Source organism: Chenopodium album, chromosome 2 (genome assembly GCF_948465745.1).
Source record: "Chenopodium album chromosome 2, dcCheAlbu1.1, whole genome shotgun sequence".
NCBI classification, from domain to species: domain Eukaryota; kingdom Viridiplantae; phylum Streptophyta; class Magnoliopsida; order Caryophyllales; family Amaranthaceae; genus Chenopodium; species Chenopodium album.
This window is the reverse complement of record NC_137835.1, coordinates 29,330,957-29,345,539: the sequence shown is the minus strand read 5'-3', so window position 1 is coordinate 29,345,539 and position 14,583 is coordinate 29,330,957. Positions and strand designations below refer to the sequence as shown.

At 42.1% G+C, this 14,583-nt stretch overlaps 2 non-coding genes across 2 annotated transcripts; both read right to left on the bottom strand.

Annotated features, from left to right (window-relative positions):
- Positions 1-388: 388 nt before the first annotated feature.
- Positions 389-496, bottom strand: LOC145606741 (small nucleolar RNA R71). Its single transcript, XR_014105424.1, has one exon. It is a non-coding gene; the product is annotated as a small nucleolar RNA R71 (small nucleolar RNA).
- Positions 497-3,202: 2,706 nt separating this feature from the next.
- Positions 3,203-3,309, bottom strand: LOC145608149 (small nucleolar RNA R71). The gene has a single exon (XR_014105738.1). It is a non-coding gene; the product is annotated as a small nucleolar RNA R71 (small nucleolar RNA).
- Between the last annotated feature and the right edge of the window lie 11,274 nt (positions 3,310-14,583).

Here is a 14,583-nt window from a genome sequence, read left to right as displayed (position 1 = left end):
CACCACCTCCTCCACCCCGCAAGCTTAACAATTATTTGCAACCATCCCTGCAAGATTTTCCTCATCTTACTCCTACACCTAATCTTGAGGGAGTGGAATTTGAGATTAAACCCCAATTTATTACTATGATTGAAAGGAAGCAATTCAGCGGGGCTAAGGGTGAAGATCCAAATCTTCATATTTTGGATTTTTTTTTTCAGTATTGCAATACTATTAGGCAAACTATGGTTACTCAAGACCAAACTAGGGAGATTCTTTTTCCCATTTCATTTTGTGGTAAAGCTAAATTGTGGTATAATGGACTGAATACAACTGCACTTGATATTACTGACTGGGATACTCTTGCTTTGAATTTCTATAATAAATATTACCCTACAGAGATGACAACATTATTAAGGAGTTCAATCCAAAATTTTGCCCAAGAAGCTGATGAAAGTCTATATGATGCTTGGGAGAGATTTAAGGATTTGCGAAGGGAATGTCCCCATCATGGATTAGCGTAGTGGAAGATAGTCCAAGCCTTCTAAAATGGGCTTGGAAATTCATCTACATCAATCCTTGACTCAAAAGCTAATGGAAGATTTATGAATCTTCAAGTAGATGTAGCAGGAATAGTTATCGAAGAGATGGCAATTCACAATTCCTAATACGATAATCATAGAGGCTTTGTAAACAAAGGGAAACATAGTGTCGATTCCGTATCCTTAATGCAAGGTCAATTAACTTCTATTTGTTAGAAATTAGATAATCTTAGTACTGTTTATCCTACTACTTTAGCTAATGTTTCTGCTGTTAATAATAACACTAATGAAGTTTTTAATGAAAATTGTGGAATTATAGGTCGTTGGGAACAAGATTGTAGGACATCTGTGGAGCAAGTTAATGCATTCCAAGATTATTGACAAAATTATCCATACCTATCTTACCGGAGCACTAATATGCAAAACCCCCCAACTCCACAAGCACCACAACCACAAGCACCACAACAACCACAACAAAAATACTACCAAACCCTTACCAAAGGACCTGCTATGTCCATTTTATATAGTATTTTACCCCCGTCCCTTGGTCATAATTGGTAGTGTTTTTGGCTCTTTAGAGCCACTTTTATTACTAATTGGTGTTTTATAGTGTTTTCGTAGTTTTGGTTGACTTTTGTAGGGATTCGCACTTTTGGAGCATTTTCTCGAGATATTATGGGGTGACTACGAGCATTGGAGGAGCACGATCAGTTTTTATAGCCCAGGGACGGTTAGAGTCATCGAACCGGTGATTAAGGGATTAGCATTTGAGATTCTGAGGCATTTGGACCGAGTATTCAAGACCTGAAGAGGAAATCCAGATTGGGCCAAAGAATCGGAGCCCAATCGAGAAGTCCAAGCTTGCCAAAGTGTCTGAGCCCGGCCAAAATAGGCACCGCCTAAAGGCGCGCCCGGCCGAGCGAGGAAGATTAGTTCACGCCCGAGTTCACGCCTGGCCGGGCGCGAGAGATGGCCATAATGGGAAAAGGGGGGTCCGATCGGGCGACCCTTCGCCCGATCGAGCGACCCTTCGCCCGATCGAGCGCGAGGTTTTTAGGAGCTGATTTCGACGATTTATCTTAGTTTTAATTAGGAGTAAATATTTTTGTTATAAATACGATTTTAATGCTTTTGATTAGGATCTCTATTCTCTTAGACTTTCTCTCTCTACTTAGTTTTAGATTAGTTTCTCTCTCTACAACTTTGTTTTCTATTTTGTTCTTAATTCAACTCCTTAATTCTAATTACTTTGGTAACGATTTCTTCTACTTTAATCTCATTTATTTACTTTATTTCTTTCATCATGTCTCCTTTAATTGCTTTGTTTAGTTTATATTTAATTATGTTTGAGTAGTTTTCTTTCTAGGGTTTATGGGGATCCATAAATAATATGAAGGGGTAATTTATTGTTGTTGATTGTCAATGCTAGATTAATTTTCTATTGATTGATTTAATGCTCTGTGACTAGATTAGGCCTGATATTTTATGCATGAGTTTGACAATATTGATTCGAGATTTGAAAGATGGGAATTGATGTTTAGGTCTAGTTTCAATAGGCAGGTTAATTTATAAATGGTTAAGTCGAGATTCGAGAGATGAGATTTAATACGGGTAGATTAATTCTGTGATTGTAATAAGTAGCGAGAGCCCTTTATGATCTGATTAATTGATGCATTGATGATTGATTGTTATATTTTACCCTGGAATATTTTTTATCGGTGAACCTATGCCCTAGGTCTTTTATCCCTTGATTTTCTTCCTACTTTTATTCCTTCTCACTTTTACTCCTAATAGTTTAGTTCCACTTTTTAATAACAAATTGGTTACTTAATAATTTAGATTGCTTTAATTAATTAGGAATAGAAAGACCAGTTTCCCTATGGATTCGACCCTACTTCCCTATCTGCATTAGTTAGAAGATTTAGGAATTACTTTTGATTGGGTGATACGACTTTAGCCTGTCAAAATTTGGCGTCGTTGCCGGGGAAATGGTTTTATTTTTATTCTGATTGTTTTTTTTTTTTTTTTTTTTTTTTTTTTTGCAGTCTAGGTTATTTCTTCTTGTCTCAGAGAACGTTAGTTCTTTGAGGCAAGTCTCATATTTGCTTTTTAGTTCTTTATTTATGCCCAGGTGTTCCAAATCAGGTTATATCCCGTTAGATCTTAAGATAGAACGATCTTTCCATAGACAAAAGAATCTTTACAGGCAAATCCTTGCGGGTTCAGGTGATAACAATAATCGCCGAGACCCTCCAACTGTTTCTAGTGATTCAGAGGTATCTTTAAATCCAGAATCAGAGATGGCGGTACCTAAGAAGCTCAGTGATTATTCGTAGCCGACGCTTACAGATTTTCCACACCTTACTCCCACTCCGGCTCTTGATGGGGTACAATTCGAGATTAAACCCCAATTTATCACGATGATAGAAAAGAAGAAATTTAGTGGAGCTAAGGGTGAAGACCCAAATCTTCATATTGCATACTACTGTCAATATTGTAATACCATCAGGCAAGCTGAGGTCACACAGGACCAAATCAGGGAGATTCTCTTACCTTTCTCTTTATGTGGAAAAGCCAAATTATGGTATAATGGATTAAATAGAACCGTACTTGGTATAACTAATTGGGAGACTCTTGTTTTAAATTTCTATAATAAATATTACCCTGCAGAGAGGACAATTTTACTAAGAAGTGCAATTCAAAACTTTGCCCAAGAGCCATATGAGACTTTCTATGAGGCCTGGGAAAGATTCAAGGATCTGCAGAGGGAGTGTCCCCACCATAATTTAGCATAGTGGCAGTTAATCCAAGCTTTTTACAATGAGATTGGAAATTCATCTAGAACAATATTGGATTCTGCAGCTAACGGGAGGTTTATGAACCTTAATGTTGATGATGCAGGTCAAGTTATTGAAGATATGGCAATTCATAATTCCCAATATGGGAATCCCAGAGGTTTTGCTAACAAAGGGAAACATAGTGTCGACTTTGTATCCTTTTTACAAGCTCAATTAACCTCTATTTGCCAAAAATTAGATAATCTTAGTACTGCAAATATAGCTAATGTTTTAGCAATTAATAATAATGCTAATGAGGCTTTTTGTGAAAATTGTGGAATTGTAGGTCATTGGGAGCAAGATTACAGGAGTTCCGTGGAGCTGATGGGTGTCATAAATGGCACCCATTTGATGAGCATTTAGGTTATTTTTACCTTCTTTTCATGGCCTTTATGCTTAATAAATGCTTAGTTTATGCTTTTGGTCTTAGTCTTATCTTTCCTCTCTTATTTTGTAGCTTTTGTGCATTTATGGTTTTTCTAGTCTTTTCTCCTTTATTTGCTCTATTTTCGTGGTTGTAGGTATTGTACGAGATTTGGGTCGTGATATTGGTGATTTACAAAGGTGGAGGAAGCTTTTGGAGCAATCTCATGGCAATTGGAAAGCTCAAGATGCAAGGAAGTGGATTCTCCAAGTTCTAGCTTTTGCGGTCTCAAGCCGTGCTCTCTTGAATATGGGGTGTTGAACCCATAATCATGTGCTTTTGGGACTGCCTCACTAATTGTTTATCATCATCATGATTGTGCGTTCATTCGAAGCCGCGAGAAGATCAAAGAAACCGAGAGATGCGCGGGCGCGCAAGGCACGGGCGCGCCACCCCTGCAGCACGGGCGCGCCTCCCTTGCAGCGCAGGCGCGCCTTCCTGGGTATTTGCTTGCTCGGTTTTTGTTTTCGCACCTCTATAAATACCTTTGTAAACCCGACTTTTGGGGCAAGTTTAGAATAAGCTTGATTTCACATTGTTGATCATTTTTCTTAGCTTAGTTGAGAGCTTCTCTCTCTAGTTTTAGGGTTAGTTTAAGAGTAGATTTTAGAGAGAGAAAGTGAGGAATTTCAATGGTGACTGAGAGATTGAAGATTCAATGGCGACAATTGTGTTGAAGATCTTCTCTATTACCAATGAGCATTCTTAACTCTATCTCATTTTATTGCTTTGTTTGATTTTTTATTTGTTTGGTTTGATTTTGATGTTTGATTGTTGATTACTGTAGTTGTTCTTCATATATTGTTGATTCTTGATTTCTATAGTTGTTAGTTGATTTGATGATGATGTTAGAGTAGTTGTTTTCTAGGAATTGGGAAAAACTTGTATGATTGATTGATTGTGCTTAATTTGGGGATTGTGTTGATTAATTGTTGAGATTAAAGTGATTAATGGAAGTTTGCATGTGTGTAATTCGATTAGGCTTTGAGAATTGTGCTAGATTGCATTGTAGTTTCTAATGATACGGACCATTGATTTAGAAATTGCAATTGTTGATTGAGCTTGATTAGTGATGCTCCTAGTTAGAGTCTCTCGTAGTTGGCGCTAGTTTGACCTCTAGGAGATAGCTTGTTGACTCTTTTGATTGAGCTTGCCATTAGTCTTCACAACCATTGATTTGCATATTGTTCCCGAGTTCTACAATTGTCATGATTACTTTTTGATCCTCATTCCTAGTGTTTATTTGTTTGGTTCCTCATTTTGTTAGTTGGTTATAGTGTTTACCTTTTATCCTTAGACTTCGACCTAGCTTAGGCGCATAATCGAGAGTGCTTGAACATTACCGTTCCTTTGGGTTCGACCCTTGGCTTGCCTCTATACTAGTATATAGGTTTGTTAAGTGTTTATAAATTTAGTTTGATCGAGGGAGGATTAATTTAAACGACCTAGTTCCACCCCTCATCAAAATGGCGTCGTTGCCGGGGAACGGTGTCTATGTTTGAGTGTTTTTGATTGCTTGAATCTAAGTCTTTGTATATACTTTTCTTTTATTTGATTTTTGTTTGTTTTGTGAAAAAAAGGGCATGTCTATCTTTTCCACAATATAACAATGAGCCTTTTTGTGAATATTTCCATAGACTTGAAGGATTTCTTGACTGTCATTGTTGTAGTCTTTGGGAGGCTTGTGAGATTTGTTATTTTGGTTTGAATGAACAAACTAGGAATGAAGTTGAATGCATGCATAATGGTAGATTTAGAGCATTGTCAACTGATGATGCTTGGGATTTTTATGTTTGGTTTGCTTGGGATGTTCATAATAGGGGTAATCATGTTTCTAATTTTGATGTGCAATGTGTTAATTCTTCTAATGTTAGCATGATTTCCCATGATTTGTCACATGATCCCATTAGTGAACCTAGAACAAATGCTTTCAATTCTAGTCCCTCTTTTTTCATGATAGTGAGGTGCATTCTCAAGTTGACAAATCTCATATGTTTTATTGTGCCCCCACTCCCCATTATGATGTATATTCTCATGATTTCAATGTTGATTCTTCCAATCTTTGTTGTACTTCTTCTTCTCTTGTTGAACCTAAATCATCTACACCTTTTGAATCTCTTATTGCTACTTTGGAAACTCAAATTAGGCATATTGAGCTTAGTGATGATCTTGGGCCTAAAAAGGAGTCGATTCTTAATTCTTTAAGAAGTCAATTGGAGGTGATGAAAAATAGTGTGGAGAATTTTGAGGAGGGAAGAAGGAGAGGTAAAGAGCTAGAAATCCAATTGTAATCTTTGATGCTTGTGTGTGAAAATTACAAATCCAATGTGTGTGTTAAGGATGATGATGGTGATTTTGAGCAACCAAGAGAGTGTGAGGATACCATCGATGAGCATTTGTGTGATGGTGAAGGAGTTGAGAATGAAGAGAGTATTGAATTTGAAAACTCCAACGCTCCCACCCATCTTGATGAGTCTCTTGTGCATGATTGTGATTCTTCTATCCATGAGTATTTGGACTTGTTTGAGGTTATGGCTTATAAGTTCTTTAAGAGTCAAAAGAAAACCCATAGCCTTTTAAGTGGGTTCATTGAGAATGCTTCATTGGAGAGAGATGATTTTGAAATGAATTTGCATCCATTCATGCATGTTTTCGAGACTTTGGGCTTTAAGGAAGTTGAGGGAGTTGTTGTTCATGAATGTAGTGGAGGAGATTATGTGGTTCCTCTTGAGAGTTGGATGTTTGAGGGAGATGGTGATCATGAGTGTTCTTCTTTTGAGGATTCTATGATTGATTTCCATGCTCTTATTGGTGATTTGAGGCATGGTGGTGAAGAAGATTTCATTTGCAAAACCATAGCCCATATTCCCTCCTCTCATGTCCATTTTTCAAGCAATTTCAACCATATCCCTATAGACACCTAAAAATGTCTCCCCAAAACTAAACCCGATGATGAACAACCTTTCACCGTCACTATTGGTCGAGTTCAGTATTTAATCCCGAGAGTTCTTAAAAAATCGTATTTGATTAAATTCGTATTTTTGAATAGTCCATGGATTAGTCTTGATGTTTGGTAAAAGCATAGTTTTAATTTCAGCCCAAACCTTTTTTATTTTATTGTTTTATTAATTATTGGCCCAAACCTTTTATTTATTTTATTTTCTTATTTTCTTATTTTAGCCCAAATAATAATAAATCAGAAAAAGGCCCGAAATTATCAATCGGCACTTAAAATGCTGAACGAAATTAGGGTTAAAAATGTATTTAGACGGAAAAGCGGACTGAAAATTCCCGCGCCACGGCAGGAGTCCCCCGTGTCACGGGAATCTTTCCCGTCTGACTGTGGAATTTACCGTGACACGGGAAACCTGCCGTGACACGGGAATTTCCGTGTAAACCCTTAACGCGTTTTCTTCCCCGTTTACTAAATATTTCCCGCGTCACTTAAAAATTGCACCGTGTTACGGGAATGTTTCCCGTCTGACGGTGGGACTTTCCGTGTCACGGTACAGTTTGCCGTGTCGCGGGATACTTTTTTTAGGGTTTTTATCATTTTAGGGTTCCGTGTGCTCCCTCAGCAAATTTTCTCTATAAATACCCCCTCATATCCGATGTACGTGGCATCAATTAATTCTCTAGTTTTTTCTCTCTTCTATGCTCTAGCCTAAACACTAGCCTACCCTTATTCTTTCGAAATTCCTTCTTCAAGCACTCCCAGGAGTCCATACTTTACTCGTGGTTCTGTCCTTAAGCCAAGGCATGAAAGGTAGAACTGTTTGAGGGTTTGGCCCTAAATCAATTCTATTTAATTTAATTTAATTTAATTGTTGTTTTATTATTATTTCCTTGAAGTTACTAACTCGTTTATTATTTTGTAGTTGCAAACAAACAGAATCAAAGTAAGAATTATGTTCCTTTTATTTCTATTATTTTTCTAACGATTTTATATTGTTGGAATTATTGTTAAATTGCTTCCAATATTAATGTTTATTCTATTATTTTTTATGATCACCACATTGCATGTTTAAAGGGAATATGTAATTGAAAATCACGCCTAATAAGATAATTTGGACGACCGGTTTAGGTTCCTTTTTAATCTTGTTGTTTAAATCAAGTGATCACAAATATTTTAGAATTATATGTTGCATTAATATTCAACCAATTTAGCTTAATAATAGTTTGGAGCGAATTGAATATTTTTTTTGTATGCCTTTGAGATCGCAGGAATCACTTTTCACTATAAGAATCGAGTAGAGGCCAATACGGGCGAATGTGACTCCATGACTCACTTCGTACCATCATCCCCGATCCTCCTTTTGTGGTTCCGAACCATATGGAGTTAGTAATCTCATGGATTATGAATGGGGTGTAACCTTCACGGGTCAATCGTTGTTGCCTATGTTATCCCTTATCGTGGTTGCCTTTTTATGATCCGTGAACGGTTTACAAGTTCCTTACAAACTTGTTGGCGGCTTCCTACTTTCCTTGTCCCTAATCGTATTATGTCAAATCCCACTTCCTATGAGTGCCAAGCATATTCACAACATGCTTAACGTAGGCGCACTTCGAGCGACGCCTACAATTTGGCGACTCCACTGGGGAGGATTCTTGGTTATTTATCGATTTGAGTGATCGGTATTTAATTAAGATGAGTGGATGAGACTTGAAAGATTGTTGAAAAATATTCTTGTGATTAATTTGGCATTTTTGCATATGCATAGACGTTTTAACGTCGCATTTAGGTCTGTCCCGTAGGAGAAATTGAATAACTTGATTGCGTACGAAGGAAAACTGGGCACCAGTCAGATTTTCTGACTGCCGTGCCACGGCAGAATCTGCCCGGTGTGCAGTACCGTGGCACGGGAATTTTTGCCGTGTCACGACAGTCCTAAAATTCGTCCAGTGGCTTGTTTTATCTTCTCATAGTCAACTTCCTTCGATTTTTCTGAAAAAACGTGTGTGTTCTACATGCGTCTTAGCCCCCGGGGATTTAAGCTCTATCAACCCAAAAACGCTCATGGCAATAAGGGTTCATCCGAGTTATTAAATCCACCCAAACCATGGAGTCGAGTTCGATTTTATCACGAACTCGCGGAGCCGCCCGTTGGCATACATCCTCAAGGGAGGCTGCCTTGCTAATGCGTCCAAACTCTTAACCATGGTACCCTATTGACACCAAAAAAACTTGACCATAGTCGAACATAGAACTTGACCTTAGGTTGCGAACTATTTTTTGCATCATTGTGCCTACGTGTTTTATGTTTGGTCGTTTTGATCCTAACCTTAGCGATCTTTCTTTGTCTATGGTGGATTATTTTATGACTAACGATTGCCAATGGACCGTACTCACTTAGTAATTAGCAAAAAAAAAAAAGGAGGGGGGGGGGGGGAAGGGTTGCCACGCCACGGAAAACTCTACCGTGTCACGGTGGATTTCCAAAAAAAAAAAAAAAAAAAAAAAAGTCTGCCGCGCCACGGGAAACTCTACCGTGTCACGGCAATTTCCACCGTGACACGGTGGATTTCCAAAAAAAAAAAAAGAAAAGAAAAAGGTCTGCCGCGCCACGGGAAACTCTACCGTGTCACGGCAATTTCCACTATGGCACGGTGGATTTCAAAAAAAAAAAAAAAAATTCCCGTGCCACGTCAGCATCCACCGTGGCACAAGAAACTCTACCGTGTCACGGCAATTTCCACCGTGGCACGGTGGATTTCAAAAAAAAAAAAAAATCCCGTGCCACGTCAGCATTCACCGTGGCACGGAAATGTTTACCGTGGCACGGGAAAGTTCACCGTGTCACAGCAATTTCCACCGTGGCACGGTGGATTTCCCAAAAAAAAAAAAAAAAAAAAACATCGCGTCACGGCAGCTTGTACTGTGACACGGTACAGTTTTCCGTGTCACGGTGCCTTTGAAATAAGTCCAGTCAAGTCTTCCGTGTTAATTTGGTCCTCGCGTCAGTCATTTTGGTTATTGTTCACATGTCTAGCCATGCGATCATACCACGAGTCTTATAACATCACTTAGTCACTCACGAGTCAAGTATAGTCCACACACTTTCTTTATGTTCCGACTCGAGTCGTGCACCAGGTTGTTTATGATTGTATACTAGGTTCATGCACCCTTTTTTCGTCATAATAAAAAATGAGTGAAGTTTTCTCACCTGTTTTCATATGTCTTTTTTTTTCCTTTCCTATCTTGAGAAATGAGTCAAACAATTAAGTGAATTATTTTATTTCACAGTACTTGGTCAAGGAACAGGGATAGATTAATACGGTTCGAGTCATTACCGCAACAATCTCTCAGATCTAATAGGCGTTCATAGAGAACTTTGCCATCTCCACATTACTTATCACCTTTCAATGGCCACTAAAGAAGATATTGAGAACATCAACAAATCCATCGAGGCACTATCTGCCATGATGCAAACCCTTACTACTAGGGTCACTACCATGGAACAAAACAAGGTCACTGTTTTTGTTTAGGGTAATTTTACCCCGCCACGTGGTCCAATCAGAGGATGACACGTGTCAGCCTCAGGATGGCCCAAAGTGGACCAATCCCTGCTTGACACGTGTCACTCCAGAAAAGAAGGGAAAAAAGGCGGCCTTTAGGCCCAAATCCCGAGAATGCCGCAAAACGGCGCAGCCCACCAATGATTAGGGTTCAGTGACCTAATCAAGGGCACAACTCCCAAAGACCCTATAAATAGGGAGATACCCCTCATTTTGAGGGCAGAACGTTTTACCATTTAAGATACCTACATTCTCTTACATCAGAGAAACACCTGAGCTTGGAATCCGAGCAGATACCCACCTAAATTTCCGTACTCTTTATTCCTTTTCAAGTCACTAACTTGATCGTCGGAGGCGGAGCTCCAACCACCCGGAGTCTCCGTTATTTTGCAGGTGTAGCTCAAGCCGGATCAGTCTTCGTGATGTAACTCTCCCGAGGGACAAAAACACCCAAAACATTTGGCGCCGTCTGTGGGGAGAGTACCTCGAAGATGGTTCAAGAGTCTGTACCACCCCCTAACCGTCTGGGCGAAGACCCGGAAGTCTTTACAGACCATGAGGAGGATGAGGATCTTCAGGTCGAAACCTCCACAGCCGAAGACGACTCTCTCAGAGTCAAGCGCATCCGGCCCAGAGAGACTCTGGAGCGGGGCGCCTCCCAGGCGGGTCCGAGCAGACCTACTGGGCAGCCAGAAGGGGCAACCCAAACGGCCGCTGGATCAGCCCCTGTCACTCGAGTCGAACTCATGAGATTCATGACAAGTTTCAAGGGTGAAATTACAGAGCTGATCACCAAGAGCCGGGCTGGCCCAAGTAAAGGCCAGTCGGCGAAGAAGACTCCTCCAGAGAAGGGGAAGTCAGTCAGAAACTGGCAGCCCACTCCCCATCCAAAGGAGAAGGCAGCCGGGACCGTTGATTGGTAAAAAATTCTCCTTCCTGGGAGGAACACCAACAACACTCGCCGACCTCAGCAGCCGGTGAGAAGTAAAAAATCAACTATTGATGCCCGGGAGATCATCAACCGGAAGAGAAACCAATCGCTGTCTGAGTCGGCTTCAACGTCGAATTTTCCAGACAGCTTCAACAACATTTCTGCAGGGAGTGCACCTTCCTTGCATGAGAGTAAGACAGGCGGTAATACTGTCCATTCTGGCCCTCATATGATTGGAGCTGTCCCGTATGTGCCTACTCAGGCTTACGGGCAGTATCCTCCTCACTTCATGCAGCCGACCTTCTTTGGGGGTCAGGCGACATATCCAAATGTCCAGCCATTGGACTGGCAGCTTCGTCTGCTGCGCCTGGGTGAACAACCTTCTGCGTTCACTCGGGAGATAACCGAGGCGGCTCAGCCGGCCAAGGTTAAGAATGTGTTGGTTGGTACCTATGATGGTACCTCCAATCCGGAAGATCACCTCATGGCTTACACCAACCTCATGTATCTGCAGGGGTTGGATGATGCCACTTGGTGTCGATGCTTCCCGGCTACATTGAAGGGCATTGCCCAACAATGGTTTGGCAATCTGCAAGCCGGGTCCATAGATAGCTTCAGGAAGCTTGCCTTCCTGTTTGCTTCCAACTTCTCAATGAACATCCCTGCTAAGAAAACAAGCCTTGATTTGAGCACTGTTAAGCAGGGAGAGAGAGAAGGGCTGCGTTCATATGTCAAGCGGTTCAACCTGATCAGAATTCAGATTCAGGGACTGTCTGATGAGGTAGCTTTTACAGACTTTTTTAAAGGTCTGAGAGACGGGTCGACCTTTAAGTTTGACCTAGTCAGAAAAGGGGCTTTCACCCTACAGGCGGCCCTGAGGGAGGCGGAAAGCTATATTCAAGCTACCGATCTCTGCTCGCCTGGTAGCCAGTCGGACTCTAAGAAGTCTGACAAGCAGAAAGACAACCGGCCTGCTCAGCCGGCTAAAAAGAAAGGAGAGAGCAAGAAGAGAAAGGAGGTCTGGGCAGTTAGTGATTCTGACCAGCCGTCCCAGAAGAAGAAGAAAGAATTTAAACCGTACGTCCCAAAGTACGAGTTTAACAAGGACTGCAACTCCATCCTCATGGAGATAAAGGACCGGCTGTCCCTTGAGAAGCCGAATCCAATGAAAAGTTCCATTGAATCCAGGAACAAAAATAAATTTTGTCAATATCATGAGAAAGTTGGCCATGACACCAACGACTGCTTCAGCCTACAACGGACGTTGGACCGTCTAGCTGACAAGGGGATGCTGAAGTCCTATATTTCTAAGTCCCCAACCGGGGCAAAAAAGAAGAACAAGGGTCAGTCTTCCAAGACTACCCCCAGCCTGCTAGTAGTTCGGATACCGACAAGGAGCCGGTCTATACTATAGCAGGCGGGTTTTCATGTGGTGGTCCTACCATCAGGGGCACCAAGAGCCATCTTCGAAAGATGGACAAAGATGATGATGAGCAGGCGGAAGCCAGCTCCTCCTTCCCAGACGTCTTGATCACTGAGAAGGATAGGGGCAGCGTTCGCCGCCCGCATGAATGTAAGGTTGCCAACCAGCTGGTTGGACGAATCCTTATTGACACCGGCAGCTCATCAGACATCATCAGCCTCCGGTGCCTGCAGAAGCTGAAATACAATGTCAGCAGCATGCATCCGGTCACCCACCCCTTGGTTGGTTTTGGGGGTGGGATGGTCTACCCAGCCGGGAGAATTGACTTACCCATCCGGCTGGGAGAGAAAGGCCAGGGACGACATATTGTCGTCAGATTCTTGGTCGTTGAGGAGTTGACCGCCTACAACATCATTCTTGGCAGGCCAACCCTCAACGTAGCCAAGGCGGTAATCATCCCATCTCTCATGCTCATCAAGTATGAGAAGGATGATGGCACTGTTGGTTCCCTGAATGGGGATCAGAAGACGGCTCGGGAGTGCTACCTCTCAGCCGTCAGGGACACTATAACCCCAGGCATCCAGGAACCAATAGACCTTGACAATGTCAAGGATGCCGATCTAGCTCCCGCCCCACCAGCAGCCGGAAAGAAAAGAAAGGCACCTCTGCTGGTGGAGGTGAAGAAAGAGAAAAAATAGCAATCACTGACCGGTGAACGGTCAGATGAGCTCCGTCCCCAACCGGCTGGCGAAAGCATTGATCTCGTTCTGGATGACAGCCGTCCAGAACTTACTGTTAAGGTTGGGACGGTTTCTCATGCTACTTTGGGTGCAAGCTTGCACCTTCTGCTGAAGGAATTCAAAGACATTTTTGCCTTTGAAGTGGAAGAGATGCCAGGCGTCAGCCCGGATCTCGCTGTCCACAAACTCGCCGTGGACCCCAAAAAGAAGCCCATCCGGCAAAAGAAAAGAAACCACAGCGAGGAAAGAAGTCAGGCGGCAGCTGCCGAAGTCAAAAAGCTGCTAGACGCCAGGTTCATTCGGCCTTGTAATTTTCCCGACTGGGTGGCCAATGTGGTCCTTGTTAAGAAACCGAATGGGACCTGGCGCATGTGTGTTGATTACACAGACCTCAACAAGGCGTGTCCAAAGGACAGTTATCCGCTTCCAAAGATTGACAGTTTGGTCGACTCTACAGCCGGTCACGCCTTGATGAGTTTTATGGATGCCTACTCCGGCTTCCATCAGATACCCCTGTGGAAGAAAGATCAAGAGAAGACGGCCTTCGTCACTGATCAGGGGCTATTCTGTTATACTGTGATGCCGTTTGGCTTGAAAAATGCGCCTGCCACTTTCAAACGGATGATTAATACGGTCTTCATTAATCAGATTGGGAGGAATGTGGAGGCGTACATTGATGACATGATAGTCAAATCCAAACAGCAGACGGATCACCTTGCTGATCTCCGAGAAACATTCACCACCCTCAGGCGGCATAAGGTTACGTTAAATCCTAAGAAATGCGTCTTTGGTGTTGAGTCTGGGAAGTTTCTCGGATTCCTGATTGATAAAAGGGGGATAGAGGCTAACCCTGAAAAGATACAGGCGGTGATAGACATGAAGTCACCCCGTTCTGTCAAGGAAGTCCAGAGACTCACCGGTTGTCTGGCCGCCTTGGGGAGGTTCCTCAGCCGGTCAGGCGACAAATGCCTTTACTTCTTCCAAGCAATCAGGAAGAAGACCAGATTTGAATGGGGGGATGATGCTGAGGCGGCGTTCCAGAGGTTGAAAGAGTATTTGCACTCTCTGCCTAGGTTGGTCAGTCCTTTGCCTAGGGAGACGTTGTACATGTACTTAGCCGTCTCAGACCATGCCCTCAGTGCCGTTCTCCTTATTGAGCGAGACGGCGTGTAGCTCCCGGTTTACTTCATT